The sequence below is a fragment of the Bombus huntii genome, chromosome 3 (assembly GCF_024542735.1).
Source record: "Bombus huntii isolate Logan2020A chromosome 3, iyBomHunt1.1, whole genome shotgun sequence".
NCBI classification, from domain to species: domain Eukaryota; kingdom Metazoa; phylum Arthropoda; class Insecta; order Hymenoptera; family Apidae; genus Bombus; species Bombus huntii.
This window is the reverse complement of record NC_066240.1, coordinates 13,039,394-13,058,374: the sequence shown is the minus strand read 5'-3', so window position 1 is coordinate 13,058,374 and position 18,981 is coordinate 13,039,394. Positions and strand designations below refer to the sequence as shown.

General features: G+C 38.8%; 1 protein-coding gene and 1 long non-coding RNA gene across 8 annotated transcripts in view; one reads left to right on the top strand and one right to left on the bottom strand.

Moving 5' to 3' along the window:
- The window catches only part of LOC126863453 (potassium voltage-gated channel protein eag), a 157,562-nt gene that overhangs the window by 72,153 nt on the left and 66,428 nt on the right, over window positions 1–18,981 (bottom strand). The gene's annotated exons all lie outside the window — the stretch shown is intronic.
- LOC126863542 (uncharacterized) lies at window positions 6,647–10,317 on the top strand. Its single transcript, XR_007688906.1, has 2 exons — window positions 6,647–7,818; window positions 7,908–10,317. It is a non-coding gene; the product is annotated as an uncharacterized LOC126863542 (long non-coding RNA).

Here is an 18,981-nt window from a genome sequence, read left to right as displayed (position 1 = left end):
AGCACGTTCTGGTTTTGCGGCAACTTCTGGTCGCCGAAGTTATTGAAGAAAGTTCCTGTGAAATAGCAGTAACAGATAGCCGAAAATGTTTCGATTTAATTTCCCTCGAGCGACAAAGTCGCGCTATTCCCCGTTTCATACTTGCACCGACGAACCACGACTAATGAACACCCTTAATTAGTAATTAGCAACTTTACCGACTCATGAAACTTATCAGTTTATTCCCAGTCGAACACCTGTGTGTTTAACTCTTCCTTTACTGCTACTGATTATACAATGTGGACCGTGCAAAATGATTTGAAAAACACGTTTGAGATCTACAAAGAACCGCGATATTCGCAGAGAACGAACTTCATTCTATGGCAGTTTAATAGAATTTCACTACTTTATGGTGGCATTAAATTTAGAAAATATCTTTCCCTCTTTTATCCACCAATTTTCCAACGTTTTTTCCTCGTCTGAAAACATTTTCCGAATTCACGTCTCCGACTCGCTTCGAACTTGCTCTTTCGTAGTTATTTTCGTACTTGGAAACGGAAAGAAATCGCGTGGTTGTTGTGTGTGACGAATACGATGGTTGATAAGTCATAACCGTATCGTCTCTTGCCAAGAAGTTTCTAACGAGCAACGATGCTCGAGCTGGCTCTTGCATTTCAGGCGGTCGCAAAGTCGCTCAAGTGGTAAAAATACAATTTACTTGACAGACAAGCAAATCTCAAGTAGTTGATCAATCTGAATAAACAAAGCGAAGTAGGTCGCAAATCAAGCGAATCGGCAACGTCGGAACGATCGCTTCTTTAATCGGCGCTTTCTGAACCGGAGAACCACAAAATAGTAGGAACAAATGATGACAAGTTTTCATTGCAATTGATGATCGTATTTCGGAAAAATTTAAGTGCTGGAAAAATACTCAGAATACACAATTACTTTAATTATTTTAATTTTATTAAAAATACGTATGTAATTAATTAAATAATTATATTACGTATATTGTAACAATGGATTTTTCAAAATAAACACCGCATAAAACCTACGTAAAATTAGATAAAGAAAAGAAATAACAGGGAACGTAGGATTTTTAATTAAATTTTGAAACCGGTCGTTTCACCGGACCTGATAGGGTCAGTGTTAAAAATATGACTTTCGAGTGTCAGCGTATTTTACCTCTGACGGATATCGTCGCGTTAAAAATACGTTGAAGGAAACGCGAGTGCATTTGAAAACACAATGTTCCGGAGAAAATTCAGTTTCCTTGTAGTGGATTGTATAGAAAGGGCGGCTGAAGATTGACCATTTCTACTGGCGCGCGGCTCAACGTGACCGGACTATTCTACTGCCTTTGTGTCCGCTCTCGTTAACCTATTGAAAGGCAACGTTGCATTCACGCAACATCTTCTTTTACAAACTTTTACCTTTTGAACTTTCAAGCTTGCAAACTTCGAATCTCTTACGGTGGCTTAATTTCTTATATCTGCGAAATTTGATCGCGATCAAAAGCGTAATATCACGAGATATGTCGATCGATATACATATTCGACAGTACCGAAATTTGAGATTTTATTTTTACAATTTCCTTAACACGTTGATGATGATAAGTATATAGCTTGAATTGTCACGTATTTTTGGAATTATTTAATAAATGATCGGAAAGATTCCAAAGAGTGTATGGCATTTACCAAGTGTAATATTTAATAATAATAATGATATAAGTCTATATATACTATAAATAGTAACATATAGAAAGTAAGGTATATTTTCATTTCCGGCATCACCTGGTACATCCGGCAACACATCTGCACAAATTTCTTCGCTGTATTCAACACACTGATCTATTTTTGTCTGCCTCCTCATTACTAAATAAATTATCCTCAACATTTTTTTTAATACCGATAACAGTTTCTTATTATTCAAGCTCGATCAATGTAGTGTAAAAACACGTTCTGAACATTTTTATAGCATCAATCGTATTATATGTTTATAGCATCGTGTTAAGGTAAAGAAAGGATTCGGAAATACAAATCGTTTACTTTATTTTACACACACAGCTATACATATATCTTACACTCTGAAGACCTCGACAACCTTCTTACACGTACGCTTGTTCTCAACCGACTCTTCCAGATTCTTCTAACATCTGGTGACAGTTTTTTGTCTCAACTAAAACCTGGACGCCCCCTAACGCTTACACACACATTCACATATACAGTGTAAATGTATCATCTATCCAACACATCGATTGCCTTTTCTACTGTTTTATTTAAGAGTAGTTAACGTTCTTATAGGATTCCGCATGAAATACGTAAGACGCGAATTAGCGTCTCCAGTAGCCAGCAGTTGAGAAATAAAACACGCTAATTGGCGTCTGCCGCCGTCAATGTGTTAATTTCCAAGAGAATCGTTTTCCACGAGATTTCCAAGGTACAAAGTTTCGAGATATCAATCCGGGAAAATAAAGTTTCACTTAGTTGCCAACTTGATACCATCGATTAAAATATAACACGTGTTCGACAGTTTTAAAAATTTGCTATTCACATTCTGACATCCTTGCGTTCTCTTAACTTGCTTAAGAAACGTTGCCAGAAGAATCGTTCTCTGAAAGATTCGCATAATTCGGAAAGATCCGAAAAATACTTCGAGGCATCAAATTTCAAAATGACCAATTCACCTACAAGCCTGAGAGATCGAAAGGCGAGTTCTACGTTGAAAGATTCGAAGATTTGAGCGGCAGAACTGTGGCAGGTGAGAGTACAGTTGTCACGGTCACTCGACGATGCGTGCAACTGCACAAGGTGCACCTTGACCCAGCGGATCCGGCTTCGGTGGCGGCTTGCATTCGCGTGCGAATCGAGATTAAGCAGCTAATCAGCCTGACCGACCTTAGTCGGTAAACACGATCGCCTACAGTGCGTAATACGTCGTGTCTTTTCACTTTTTTGTTTCGCAGTGGTTCGCAAAATCACGCTGATTCGAACGCTTGTCGTGGAAAGATTTTACGTGTACAGGGTGATTCATAAGTGTACGTCTCTACTTGAGAGGATGATTCTGACGTTTGTGAAAGCTTTCCCATTCGCGATCCCATTTTCTGCGGGAAAATTTTGCGCGATTACGTACGTAAAGAGGTGGAGAAAATAAATATATAAATAAACGAAACTTTAACGGATAACTAGTCGAAGAAATTTTAAACAATTCTTTGTATATACACATGGTATAATATTCAGTTAGAAAGTAAAAAATATTTAATTCTTAATCACAATGAAAATCATGATGGAACCAAAGATCGTGTAAGTATGGCAACGAATCGAACAAACTCGGTTATCCGAACGCCAGTCTCTCGTATCCGAACATATAATATAACGGATGGTGATAGCTAGGGGTAACCTTCATTATCCAAACTATTCGATTATCCGAACCGCCTTGACCGCAGAATTGTTCGGATAAACGAGGTTCTATTATATCAGACTATTTAGCCAGGACCACTAGCCTCTTTTCCCTTGGATTGTCGAATGAAAGTAACATTCAACAAGCAAAATTTCAATCATTGGTTTGCGTGTGAAGAAAATGAGCTGAAGATCGTTGGAGTAAGTATACATCAAAAGATCGTCAAAGTTACCTAGCGAAACGATTTGGTTTTACTTTATCTGGAATCACCTTCCCTGGGATTATCACAACTAATTGACAATCTGACCTTCGCCTTCGTGTAAGAAGTTTGAACGAGTTTCGTGAGGTTATCTCTCGATCGTTCCGTGGATAATCTCGATGGACGTATAGCCGTTTCGACGGACGATGCGGCTAAACACGACTACTAGGAGTGGTTACATAACCTCCTTCGCGATAACCGTTTGTCCATCGTGCCACGTTCATGAAAAAACAAAGAAACGCGTGTCGCGGTTAATTTCTGGGTCGAACGTAACTTGTATAGACTTCAATCGGACGAAGGATGTCCTCGTTGTTTCCCTGTGATCCGAGAATCCACACGAGCGAACCGGTTTAACTGCGGCTTCATCGATGTACCACATACGCGTATTTGTAGCGCGGATCGGATTTTCTTCGGTTCCTTTAAAACGTGGACGATACATTATTTAACATGTTATCTATAGACGATTCAATTTTTTAGGGAGCCCGACCTTACCGACATGGAAATATTCACCTTCAAAGTTAGAATCCCTAACACGTAATCCCCTGCAGCAAACCGCTGCACTAATGACTTTTTGATTAATTACGGGAAATCCGTTCTTACAAAGTCGTTGAAGAACTACCAACACGTTATGTGAAATCGCTGAAAGAGAAACTTTTTTTTTTAAATTCATCTCTGACTTTATCATTTTTGAATAGAAACAACGTGAAAGATGCGATATCGGTAATGTCGTCAGCGTCAAAGTCACGTAAGATGCGATATATGATAATAATGGCATATAATTCCATGAGTTTTGTGCCCGGAGGATCACAATTATTACTCAAGCTGCTATCAACTTGCACTTAGGTTTCTAACGACACTGGCTCATCTTCGGTGATTTTCTGACGCTACAATCGTAGTAAGATTGTACTGCTTTCGCGAATAGTGTCGTATCTCGTGTTAAGTCAGTCTCATAACGTCGTTAAAACGACTGACGAAGATTTCTTCGTAAATTTTAAAGAGCCTCTTTTTTAAAATTACATGTTTTCCGAATTGCGCCATTATCAATGCCAAGCAGCGTTACGTTACACGCGTGTATGTCTCTTTAGACGTAGTCTTTCGGTATTTGAAAAAAATGTTGGAATTTAAAGGTAAGGATTTTGAATCTTCTCCGTCTCCTTAGCATGCGTAAACTAATTATACTACTAGATTCTGAGGCGCGCCGAAAAATATGTTATATTTGGTTCAAGATTTACTACGAACAGCTATCGTTATATCGGCTGTCGTCGTGTTTCTCATTCGATAATGCAACTACGATGACTGGTGTCGCTGTTAAAATCGCTGTGTTAGTGCAACATTTCAAGTCGCAATTTTTTTAATCAATTTACATCATCCGAATTTCGTATTTTTGACATTGCGACTGAAAAAGAATTGATATCTGTTGCTTGATATTTGTTTCACTTCGCTTCGTTCACGAGAACTTTTATGGCAATTGGTCGTCTCTTAAGCACGATATATCGAACGAAAATGAACAACTATTTGTTCGTACTACTTGTTTACTACTTGTCTATTTGTCTAATAAATAAGCAGCGATGTGTCTTCTCTTATTTCTTCCAAGAAATTTCCTATTGTGAAACGACTAACTGACTAAAATGGTTTTTACTACTTGGGAGCCGACGTTCCAAGGCTCTGATACTCGCGTTACGAACTACTCGTGTTTTTCTTCATCTTGAAGCCAATACCACATAATGTTCCCTAGGATACTCCTACGCGATCGTATTTCTCCAACTGCTTTTTCCAATGCTGACTGACAACGATAACGCAAATTCCTTCGCGTGACGTACGTTGCGAAAAAAGTGGAAATCGTTCGACAAATATCAAATGCACCATAAATTGAATCGTCTTCTAATTGTAAACTCAAACGAATCAGCGATAGCATAAAGAAGATAAAGAAGATTTATCGCCATCCAGAAACGCCATCGAAAGTATAGCCACGTGTATTCAGTGGCGGATAAAGGAAACTATAATATTGATAAGTACGCTATAAATTTTACCAACTGTTGTACAAAACGTTTCTTTTTCCTTCCATATCGGTAACTGTTATCTATTCTCGCGTATACTATAGTCTTATATTTATTATATCGTGATATGTATGATATTTATTCGTTATCATATTATATTACGGATTACTATCGCTAGGTAAATACCGTAGCTGTCAGTTGATCGTTAAGTTAGAATAAGATAGATCAAGGCATATCTAAGTTAACGTAAGGAAGTTTTGCGCGATTGATGCGGCGTGTAAAAGAGAACCGAAACTCTTGTAATTTTATCGTGGAAACGATATATATTATAGATTGATACTTCTTGTAGAGAATGTCCAGCTGCATCGGCTAATGTATTAAAAGATATATGATTCCGTCTAAAAAACATCGCTGACCGTCGTATGTCCTCTACGCGTCCACCTAGAAAAGAACTAATCGCGTTGAATTATGCTCGCCTCGAATCCATTCAACCTGTTCTTGAAACATTTTTTAATATTGTCAAGAACAAGCGAGATATTCCAAGTGACAGAGTTAAATGGTACACCCTGTATATGTACAATTTAATCGGTAAATTAAGTTATATTAGTAAGTTCCCTATTCTATGTTATGTAGTTTCCTGTTGTACTATGGTATATATATATATTATATTTATTCATTGCTCTTATTATATAAAATTTATACATCATATAATATTTACTATGCGTAAATTCATTTTGCAAAATTGTGGTGCCTTTTTAATATTTCCTACTTTATAATTTATTCTTTGATATTATATATGTGAATTCTATAGAATTCAAATTACCCGCCAACCGACATATTTACTTTTGCTTTGTTTTACCGGCAGCCATTTTACTGGATAGACTAGATCACAAGAGAAGAACGGTGATTTAGGACTTAGAAGATTGATTCTCGATTTTCCAAGTAAAATTTGTAGTAGATTTGTTATTAATTGTTATTAATTGTTAAAGAGAGAAAGAGAGAGAGAGGGGGGGGGGAGAGAGATGAGTAATATAGCAAAAAATATCAAAAAATAAATTATAAAATAGGAGGTGTTAAAGAGGCGCCATAATTTTACAAAACGAATTTACGTATATATATATCTACCATCTTATTCTTCTATGTTACTCTTTTGTCCATTTGCCTGCCATTGTGCATGAGACTGGTACGAGTCGACCCTCGAGTGAGCAAACTAAGTCGTCGATTGTGGTCGGAGTTCTAGCAAAATCAGCCTTGGGCCGGGTTCCCAACGAAACAAGCGGTGGCACGGCACACGCGATATTCAGCTGGTCGTGCTTCTAATCGTTGCAGTTTCGCTTTTCGTTACGAATGCCTGAGGAAGGAAGGTGCGTGCCATGCTCGATAAAATCCGTCGAGGAACCTTCGGGAAAAATTTCTTCGCCATGTCGCGTGTCGTCCTATAAAGTACCGTACCAAGCTTGCGACACCTCTCGAAATACGTTCGAGTCATTTTCGTGACAATCTCGACCATCTCGAGTTACAACATCGAAACTGCTTTCTCTCGGACGTTTCTATCGGGAAAATTCGCTTTCAACGAATAACCGAATCGAGCTCTTCGTTTGTTTATTTAAGCTCGTAGAAATATGAATTTGCATTAAAACGCACCATCTAGTAAATATATATAGTGTAGTAGAAGTTTTCAATGTTTCTGGAAATAGCCAACAGAAGCAAAATGAAAAATCCACATCGAGCAATCTTGAAACTGTTCTTTTTTCTTATTTTTTCATCGAATTTGATTTTAGGTTCTATTCCTTGATTTATCTTTGCAAAAATATAAATTTACATCGAAACGCGTTATATAGACGCGAATACTAGTTTACTCTTTCATTTAGTTGAAGTTTGGTAATTCTGTTTCGTTGAACTTCATGTGATAAAAATGAAACGGAATATACATCTGCTCTCGGTTGAATTTACTTCAATTCTGACGTCGCATTCGTATCTTTCTAAGGAAGTCGTAGAAACTCTCCGAAACGCGTTATCCTACATTTTTACGATTTTCATACAAAGTTACGAAGCAATCAGTTCGACTTTCAAATCTGTAATCCCCTCACTGACGGCGGCATTGGTAAACTTCGAATCCTCTACTTCTCCTCTACTTTTATAACGATGCTTGTCGATACATTTTACATTTATGACAAACTGCTGGTAAGCTGATAATCACCACGACGAAACTTCTCCATTCCAATTACTAGTAGTTGAATCATCAGTAATGAAAATATGTCAATATATTGTAGGTTAGAAACGATGCTTATTGTCAACAAACACAGATTATTCGCTGCAGTAATTACTTCTTCAGCAAATCAATATTTATTTCTATTGTGTATCAAAATATCGACGATAAAAATACAGTAATATATTATAGGTTAGAAACGATGCTTAATGTCAAGAAACACGGACTATATGCCATGGAAATTATATTTTGACCAACTCGATATTTATTCTTAAAAGCTGAAACCTAATCTTCTTCCAAATTGTGTGTCGAAATAACAACAATGAAGATACAATGATACATCGTAGGTTAGAAACGACGCTTATCGTCAAGAAAGGCAAACTATTTGCCGTGGAAATTATATCTTGACCAACCCGATATTTATTCTTAAAAGCTGAAACCTGATTTTCTTCCAAATTGTGTATTGAAATATCAACAACGAAGATACAATAATACATTGTAGGTTAGAAACTGTTTTATCGACAAGGAACAAAAGAATCTTATCTACCGTGGAAATTCGACGTTACTTCTCAACAACTATTTTATCCTTAAAAGCTCGAATTTATTTAAAGAGACATCGCATTGCGCGCGTACGGTAGAAGAGAACCGTTGTACTACTTTTCCCTATTTATTTCCCATTTGATCAAACGAGTACGCGAGCAAACAGGAGAAAGAACAAATACGTCCTCGACGTTCGTCTCTCTAAACTTTCCAAAGCTTTCCAATTTCAGTTCGTCAGTTTTTTTTTCACCTATCCTGAATTCACAACCAGGCAAGCAAACCTAATCGATACGTTTGAAAACAGGTTTTTCTCGCAACAAGCTTTCGTTAGTGGTAAAATTCAGATGGATTGGAGAGAGCGGTTGATGTTTTCGAGGGAAACACATCGAGTATGTACAGGCACGTAGCATGGGTACGGCCATTATTCGAGGGAATCGTCGGCCTCCTAATAACGGAGATACCGTCGTTGATTCCGTTATCTCGTTGTCATTCAACGAGATCGTTCCGTATTCCAGGCTCGTCCCGGAATATCGGCAATTTTCAATGATCGTTCCACCGGAACGCACAATACCCACCAAAGTCTATTAAATTCCGCTCGATTCCGCGCCGCGGACGACAAGTCAAATCTTGTCTCGATTATTGTTGCCGTTCTTTGCCGATTGCCTGACGTATTCAGATATTTTAGGTATTTTTAGCAAGCAAGCAAATATTGTAATTCGAATCCAGCGTGAAAGTATATAGGGTGTATCTTTTGGCAAGAAGATGATAAGAATATCACGAGGTGTGGACTGAATTGGCTGTATCTATATTCGATGCTTTAGGTTGACGAGAAAAACCGCTGTGAAAGGATTCGAGTGCACGGTGCTTTATTTTCGAGAAATTAGTAAGTTTCCTTATTTTTATTTTATTAAATTTCTATAATTTATCTTGTTCAACTTTCGATCGTTTTAATTTATTATAGTACTCTTGCATATTGTTACGATTCACTGGGTGGAGATTGTAACGAAGACATTTTAAAATAGAAGAAATTAATTTAAAGAAGTTAATTTCACGTAGACAAGATGCGATTAAATTCTTTCGGGGCTGTTTTAGCATCGATCCAAGGGATCCAATGCAGATATACCAACTCACTCACTCTCTTCCGAGATTTCGTAGTTCCTGTCGTTCCTTCGTAAGATCTGTAGGTGTTTTTTTTTTTTGTTGTTGTTGTTGTTTATTTAGCCCAAGATACAGTTTTAGATACATATTCACAATAAACGGTGAATTTTCACAATAAACGGAGCTAGGTGGAAAGGAGCGTTTTGCGTTTCGTCCCGGGACTACCGGTGGACTCGTCAGTAAGGCTATGCCCGGTAGTCCCTGCCTTAGACGTAGAGGGAGTCTCGCTAGGTGCAGTATTTGTATCATGCGCTCGTATATTCGACCACTAGCGAGATAGACTCGTTGTCGTCGTAGCCCTCTGGTGTTGGTGGTTGGTACCCGCGGATCGCCCGGGAGGTGTTGCGCCGCGTTGATGCCTCGACCTGTCGGCGTCCTGTTGATACCGATCCGCCACAGATCGATCACCGTTTTCAGGACATTTCCAACAACGTGAAAAGGAAATGTTTCGAAAGAAGAAGAATTAGTGTTCGGTGCACTGCACGTTTGGATATAAAGAAACTGTCTTTCGATAAAAACTCCAAGTCACCTAGATTTTTCATATACAACATATTTTTCATTTCTATATTTTATTTGTCATAGTCACTGCAATTTCAATAGCAAAGCTCTGCGGCATACAGCTATGGACTCTTGAAAATGGCAGACGACATCCACTTAGGACTCTCGCAACAGAACCACCGACTACAAATATGTTAAAAAGGTTAACAATCTCCACTTCGATCCTCCTGTAGTTTATACCAACTGTTCATCGAGCAAATAAAAAAAAAAAGAGAAAACGTCGTGTTATTGGGTTGGCAACTAAGTGATTGCGGATTTTGCCAATACCATCTAATGACAAAATCCGCAATCATTTAGTTGCCAACCCAATATTTCCTTCATAGGAGACGCAAACTCGAAACGAGCTATGGTAATCGAAATGTTCCATCAGCGAAGCTATGGAAAAAGAGAAAAACGGAATTAAGGGCGAGAGAAAAAGATCTACAAAAAAGAGAGAGAGAGAGGTGGCGATGAAAATTAATTAGTCGCGAGGAATGCAACGAGCGAAAGAATGCACGGTACGATCGATTTGCAGATTCGTTGAATGACGAAAGAAAAAAAAAAAAAAAGGAGAGCTGCGCCACCTAACTTTCCCTTTCTTCAAATCACCTTTTCTTCCACCTCTCGAGGTTTTAGCTCGCGTCTCGGCTATTTGTTTCCGCGAAGGAACGAGCGCCGCGAGTACGAAGGAAACGATTGTGAAGCAACTAATTAGGAAATGCGCCAATACAATCGATGCGCACGATTTCTCGTTAACGCCAAACTCGTTTTGCATTGTTTCGTCACCGACTAATGTTCGTTAGTGTTCGGCGTTCGTTCTGTTCCGGTAACCTTATCGAGCTAAGAATTCGTCCAGTTCAAAGGTCATTGGACCAAAGATACCGTAGACAGAAAAACGTTCGATCGATGGAATTTCTGAACTGGGATTCGAGTCTGAATCGTTCGATTGCTTTGCAATTTTTTCCTACCTTCCTGTCGTGTATTTATCGCCAAAATGTCACGATCAGAATACGATGGAACTCTGTTTATATTAGGTCGTCTGAAAAGTTTCTTTCGTTTTGGAAGGAAATAATGGATGCACAGTATTATTATTTATTTTATCGAATTACGTATGATCGATTTTGTTCTATCAAAATGAAGATCACAACGTTCGACAGATTAGGTTTCATGTTTGTACAAAGACGCGTTGTTGTAAAAGACGTGTCCGTAAAAGAAAGGCACTTTCCGGACAACCTAATATGAGACTGTTGGAGAACTACGATAGTTGGCTCGTGTGATCATATGATCCATGGTTGGGTCATACGACAGGATTCAATCACGTTTATTACGCGAATTATCCAGGGAATATATAATACTTAGTACTAAGTTAGAATTTAATCTTGGAATTCAGATTAATAATCTGTGGAAGACACAATGTTTGTGTTGAAATAATACAATGTGATATTTATTAAACAATTATTACAAGAATTATAAGTGTGTGTTTTGGAATGTAGACAGTTGGCTAGTTATTCGCAGACTAACTGGCTCAGTGACCCATGGTCCTTGAAAACGTTGAGAACCCCACTCTCTATGCAGTAATGAGTGTGACCTGTGCGGGTGTCTATGTGGCGTCACATATGCCACAGAACCTTCTAGTAGCTTCTCGACGTGTCTGTCACGTAATTTTTGGGGTTGGTTGATGAAATAAAGTAGCTGAGTCTTAACACAACTATTAACTTTGTTTTAATTAAACTTTATTATGAATTCAGCAGTCACAATGTAACACACACTGAATTAACATAAATCACAATTCACTCCAACCACGTTATGCAAGACTTAGTTACAACGATACGTTAAGTACGCGACTGTTAGAAGGGTAGAGACCGGTATAGATATGTTCACTATTCTGAGGATACAGAATAAGTGAGTCTTTCTGGCGATACCATGTCTGAGGAAGGCTAGGGGTGGGTGTGTCTAAGGACACGGGACTATCGGATTTGTCGATGACAATTTTGGTTAGGGAAGTGAGGGCAGTAGACACCGTTTCCGATTGGATAATAAGACGGTTGGTGGACCAGGAAGGGTTTTAGCCGCCCTCGCGAGAAAGTTGCTAACGGAACGTACCAGATGCGAAGAAAACCGACTTTCTAAGCTAACGCGTGGTAGACAATAAACGTAAAAGGGAAATCTAAGACAGGAAATACTCGCTTGGTCCGAAGGACCTTAACTATGAAAGTGCCAAGACCCCTGGTGGGTACTTAAGACTATTGAGGGTGCGCACCAAGAATGTGCAGACATTTGGGTGCCATCCGCGGTGTGTGGCCTGGTCTCTGATGTGAATTGACGTTACACGCCCATCGAGAATGTTCCATCCATATCCTCACGCTTCTTCCGGCTAATTCTCGAAAGAGTCTGCACGTGCTAGCCGCCGTGGTGCATCTCACGAACGCACGCTAGTGGGGATGGCGCTGGGCAACGAAGGGAAGAATCCGTACGATCAATCACCTCATCTGCATGCGATTGATATCGTTGTATTCCAACACTAACTATAGTATACAATAAATAGTGGGTCGAGGAGAAAGTCATAAAAATCACGGGCTTCTATTGTCATGCGTGAATCTCCCTTAGAGCAGTTCTTAAAATTTCTTACCTCTGTTCTCCACGCTTGCCTCGCTGCTACATTTTCACTGTCTTTACAGATCTGAAATATGGTTACTCGTATCCACGATCCTTCGAGAACACACGCCTAAATACACAAATTCCATCTCTATCTCTTCTGCCTCTCTTGCATATTTGCTATCGTTTCCCGAGCCCAACCTACCTCTTTTCTAAAAACCATAATCTCTGACTCATACGTTCATCCCGCTGTTTCAAGTATTGGAAAACGCTTTAGGCTCGTACGGGATGGCGGCGTGAGATTCTTGTGTGGATTACCCGCTAAAACCGCTTCCCAATCGACGTTAACCTAACCGCCCACCAGCACTTAAATCGTCCATTTTGCGAATTAACTGTGTTTTAGTCTTTGCACGAGTCAGCGGCAAAAGGACTGCGAGGGACGACATTCTACTTACACAACACGTTACAGTCGTTGGAAAATTCCAACAAATTTTACTTTGCTCGCTACTTTACGCTAAGAGCACCTATGGTTCTCGCAAGATCACTGATTTATAGTAAAAGTAAGTGGCGTACGCAGCTGCTTTGCCAGGTACTTATTCATACAGACAGTTTGAGAGCACTTGACCAGCTGTTTTCGAAACAGGTAGATCGGTCGAGGAGGACCTGTGCTTTGGTCTTCAGGTTTAAATCCTCTCTTTTGCTATTTTTACTGCTATATATAATATATATATTATTTTAATCGAACATTTATTGTAATTTCGTGGATACTCGCAGAGACGAAGTATTAATCTTCTCTACTCTGAAATTTCATAGCGCGGTTTTTTCAATACGCTCTTACGGATTTCCACGAGTAAGCAGGTTTGATCTTCGATTCACCATTTTTTTCGAAAAACATCGCGCGGGGTTGTTTACGTCTGTAAATACCTTGGTTTTCTTCCCTACGACTCGTACGAGGGAAAACTTGCACGCGCCCCGTTGCACCGGCCGACCTCCTTTCGTTCGTGTAAGGAGGTTTGCTCGCGTGCAGGCGTATTTTGTCCGAGCTTTAATTGTCGATAACTAAGAAACAAAGGCGAAAACGCAATTTTTTTATTCTTGATTTTCGTCTTCTTTCAACTTCTAGAATCAGCCGTTAAATTATCTGACACATGTAGCCGAACATCCTGTACACGCAATAGCATCAGTTTTGTCGTACAGCCTATACAACACGTGGAGTATACGTAACCACGAATTTCCGGATTATGGATGCGGTTAAACGGCGATGCTTTCGTATTAGCATGTTTGATCTGTGTTCGCCGTCGTATTACAGGCTTCTATCGCCTTTGTATCATCGGCGGCCGCAGCCACGGACATGTGTGTGTAATCGAGAATGATCAACCTCAGTCAGAGTAAGTATCTGACGATTGTCGCGAAAATCATGTTAACCATCAAAAGCAGAGCCTTCTTGAAAAACCAGTAGAAAACGAAAATCTTCGGTGCATATTGCTGGCCTCGCTTCCTTATGTGTGAAATTCCTTATGACAGTGAAACTGATGAAGTTGAAGTAACACGAAGTAATATGTTGAAGTAAGAAGTCGGAAATATGAAGTACAGCGGAGTCTCGGTTACTCGAGTCCCGTTTATCCGAAGTTCCGTATTAACCGAGGTGCTTCGAACTTTACGCACACTTCAACTTCTTCGAAATTTTGTACGCGAAGAATACGAAAGCGTAAATAGTCCGATACGAAACTTTCAGCCGATTAAACGATGGGTTAAATAAAATCGACCAAATACACGTACGATATTCATTGTCAAAATATTTTCTATCGTTTTATTCTGCCATTTATAAACACTGATAGACCTTCTGGTATTATCCTACTTTTCGATCATCCGGTAGAGCTTCGAATAACCAACGTTCTACTGTGCTGTAACTACAAATCACTTTTTCCTCCCCTAATTATTCCACGAACCAAGAACGTTTTATTCTTTTAAAACATCGCGACTAAGAATTGAAATAAAGGATTCTGCTCGACCACACGTACGAGCGACGTTACTCGCGTGCCTCGCATGCTTCAAGCGTTAAGGGACATCATTTTGCAACTGTGCACAACATCGAGAAAGTTACGACCGACCGACCGACCGAAAGCAGTTTCAGTGGAAGAATTCCAACGCTGTTTGCAGCAGTGGGAGCACCGCTTCCGGTGCTACATATAGTACATATGGTGTTGAAGAGGACAATGTACGTTCTTGCTTAATCGACGTACAAACATTTTTACGGAACCAGTCTCGTTACTCTTTAGACATATATACAGGGTGGTTGGTAACTGGTGGTACAAGCGGAAAGGGGGTGATTCTAGGTGAAAAAAGAAGTCGAAAATATAGAATAACAATTTTTCGTTCGAGGCTTCGTTTTCGAGAAAATCGACTTTGAATTTTGGCTCGGTACGCGTGCACTTTACCGCGTCTCGTTATAACGGATCTCACTGTAGATCGTTGTCTCGATGGAGAAATAAAAAAAAACAATTTTTATTCTATATTTTCGACTTCTTTTTTCACGCAGAATCACCCCCTTTCCGCTTGTACCACCAGTTACCAACCACCCTGTATATATGGTCGTACATGTTTAATTCGTAGCATTATAGAAGTATGGATGGGTGTGTATCTGTGGGCATGATGGATGATCTAATAGTCGGATGGAAATGATTGACAGTTAGAAATACGTGTGCCAAGCCCCTTTTCCAGCTTGTGAAACCGGCGATATAAAAGAATATAACAATAAGAATGAAGAATAATAGCACGTGTAGATTATTGGAAGAAGAAATTCAAGAAATATATATAAATAACGTCTGCTTTGGAGAAGCTGTTATTATCGGCTGAGAAATACTGGAAAGTTCAAGGAGAACGCGGCGAAGGAATCGGCGATGTAAATGTTGCTCGATGGGGTAAGGAGAAAGAGAAGGATTGCGGTATCGCGTGTATCGTTGTTCAAATTATGAACGATACAAATTCGGGGATAAACGTCGCTGCTTAAATGACAGCGGATTTAAACTAAAAGCTCGTACGATTCCACTCTGCATCATGGAGGAGCAAACGTCGATAATCTTTTCTAAACCTTTCTAATCTCCCCTTTCCGAACGTTTAGAATTCTTCGTGCAATGCAAATATAACAAAAAAAAAAAAAAAAAAAAGAGAGAGAGAGAGAGAAAAAATGATAAAAAAGAGAATCTTCGCAGCATCAGAGGGAAATAAAAGACGAATGGGGAGAGCACAGTGGCGCAGCTCGTTTCGATATCACGGAGTTTCGTGTTTTACGGGTGATCGGTTGACAGAGACGAGCAGACGGCAAACATTCACCGTTTCCTGTTCCTCTTGCCTGATCTTTGCTGGTCTTTTTCACTTGCTGCCTCGATCGCACCCCTAGTCACGGTCACAAATAGTTGTGGCTTTGGAGAAAATTCACGTCAAGTAGAGGGTCGATCGCGACAGAAGACAACCTGTCCCATGCTCTTTCCATCCTTTCTGTTTATTTTCAGCTCCCTTCACTGCACACTGTACCGTCTTTAGAATCGTCGACTCGCAATCTTGTCGATTTCAGTTCCTTTCAGGCTTCAGATTACACGATCAACCTTCTGTTCCAACTATTCCGTTCGATGTATTTCTCATCTTATCAACGATCATCTTTACACAATGCTGCGCTCTATTTTTCATATTAGAATTTTTCATTTACATTCGACGATTTTATTAAGGTTCGAAGAGGTCCAGGTATTTATACTATGATACTGTGATACACTGTACGGGTGTTTCACTTTTATTCCGCGAAACCGTGTCAGCGTATTCTACGATTAAAAATATGAGAAAGATGTTATACAAACATAGGGTGGCAGATGCTTTGTCACAACGTTGGAACAAAATACCAAAATTATAAACCAACTAGATACTCGTTCGATCGATCGGTCGTGTTTAACGAAGTTCTTGTTCAAAGTGTTCTTGCAAATGCTAAATCGACCTCGTTCTCACGCAGAAACAGATAAAAAAACAGTCGTTTATAAAATTGTCATCAGCGTTGTTACGTTGTAATTTACATTTACGACTCTGTGTTTAAAGAACACTTTTCTCTTATTTTCAATCGTAGAATATACCGACACCGACTCGCGAGAAAAAAATGAAACACCCTGTACACTTATATTCTGTTAATACGATCCGCAATATGGTAACTCGTTCTCTTCTTAAATTGTAGAAATCTCCCGAACAAATTAACAACAAATATTTGTAGAATTATCTTTACTTAGAGTTTATAGAACTATGATCGAGGTTAGGTCGAGGTTAGGTTGAAGGATCTGTAGAATTATCTTTACTTAGAGTTTATAGAATTATGATAAACTGCAGCTTTTTTAAATGCAGGAAATTCTAGACAGATTAAAACCTTAATTACGAGAGTTTATAGAACTATGATCGAGGTTAGGTTGAGGTTAGGTTGAGGTTAGGTTGAAGGATCTGTAGAATTATCTTTACTTAGAGTTTATAGAATTATGATAAACTGCAGCTTTTTTAAATGTAGGAAATTCGAGACAGATTAAACCCTTAATTACGAGAAATTCTCAACATTAGAAATTACGTTCCTCTGTACGTGTATTTTCCTATAGTTTTCTGTACATTTTTTCATATGTGTCTAGCACACTCGTAACTCAATTTTACAGCAACTCGGACTAAACAACGTCTAAAAATAAGGTCTGCTTGTCAAAGAACCGGAAGTTCTTTAGAACCAAGTCCGGGGACGCTGACAAACTGCATCCGGAGAAAGATGCATTCGAAATGACGAAGGAGCCATGCACGGACATCGATTATTCTTCCATGACAAATGGCCAGCGTCGCTAACTTCGCGTTATTTCAAGGCAACCTAACGTAACCTAACTTTTGCCTAACCTAACCTCACTTTTACCTAGCATAACCTAACTTTCGCCTAGCATAAGCAAGTCTACACAAACGTAATCATAACTAGTTAGAAAGTTCGTTCGCTCGCAAAGTCTCGATATGGCAAATATGCGTGTCACAAACTTTTACAATTATAATATACGTATTACGTATGCACACGTACCACGAACAATTAAGTATGTTGATAATCTCTCGAATATTCTTAATGACTTCGATATTAACATATTCGTTGCATGACAATCTACGTATAATTATCGACATACACTGTCAGCCATAAATGATACGATATTTATTAATAATGTTATTTAACGAAGATCGAATACTTCTCGCTTTTCTTATTTTCCAATTAATTATTAATTATATATTAACGAGTTATTAAAAGCACGGAGAGACCACGTAACTAAAAGGAAATAATTATTACGATAAATATTACTAATTATTCTAAATTATTAACATAACTAAATTAACTATATCTTGTAACAACTGTTGATTAACTGATAATTGTTACTTCGTTCCTCGTGTATTTTAACGTAAAATAGTACGAACGAAGTACCAAGTGAAATGTTAAATAAAACATTAGATGAATCGTAAACGATAAAATTCTAAGTAGAAGAGAATTCGTTCGACTTTCTTCGCGAATATAACGAGTCGGTGTCGTAATATTCACAGTCGACAACAAGTAGCATAAACGAAAAATCTTATGTCTCTCGGCAATACCGCGATAAACATACTGAGCAGAAAATCGTTTTACGAGACACGAGGAAACGAGCACGAAGAAAACGCTTGATACGAGCATTGCGTGCCAGAAAATGATTTATTTCGAGGCGAGAGTGTCAAGGACGCGTCAAGGTTGAAACAATATTTCTCCACGTTCCTTTCGTTTTCATAAATTAATTTACTGTACGTAACATGAAACAGAATAAGAAGGAACGGAGAGAAAGAAAATAGCTGCAGGTACAGTGGCTTCTGTTTCGTTTTAATCCGACGTTCGACGCATTTCTTCCTCGCAACCACTTTAACCCACGTTCTTCAACCCTTATACGTTCCTAATTAAAGCTGGAAATGGAAGAAAGGAGACAGGTGCGGATTGAAGTTGATACTCGACGAAGGAAACCGCAGGGCAATCGTTTCGATTCCCATGTAGACTCTTCTCTTCTTTTCTTTTTCGTTTTTTTTTTTCTTTTCTTTTTTCTCTTGTTTTTTTTTTTTTTTTTTTTGTTTGAAGTATCGTTTACTATCGCGTGTAACTTCCATGGCAATTATTACACTCGTGATATTAGATACAATATAATATTTGGGGATTTGCCACGTTGTTAAATATTGTTAAATATTTTATTTTTTTTTTGTTTTTTTTTGTTTGTTTGCGCGTTTATCGTCTATCCGTCGTTTCGTGTTCA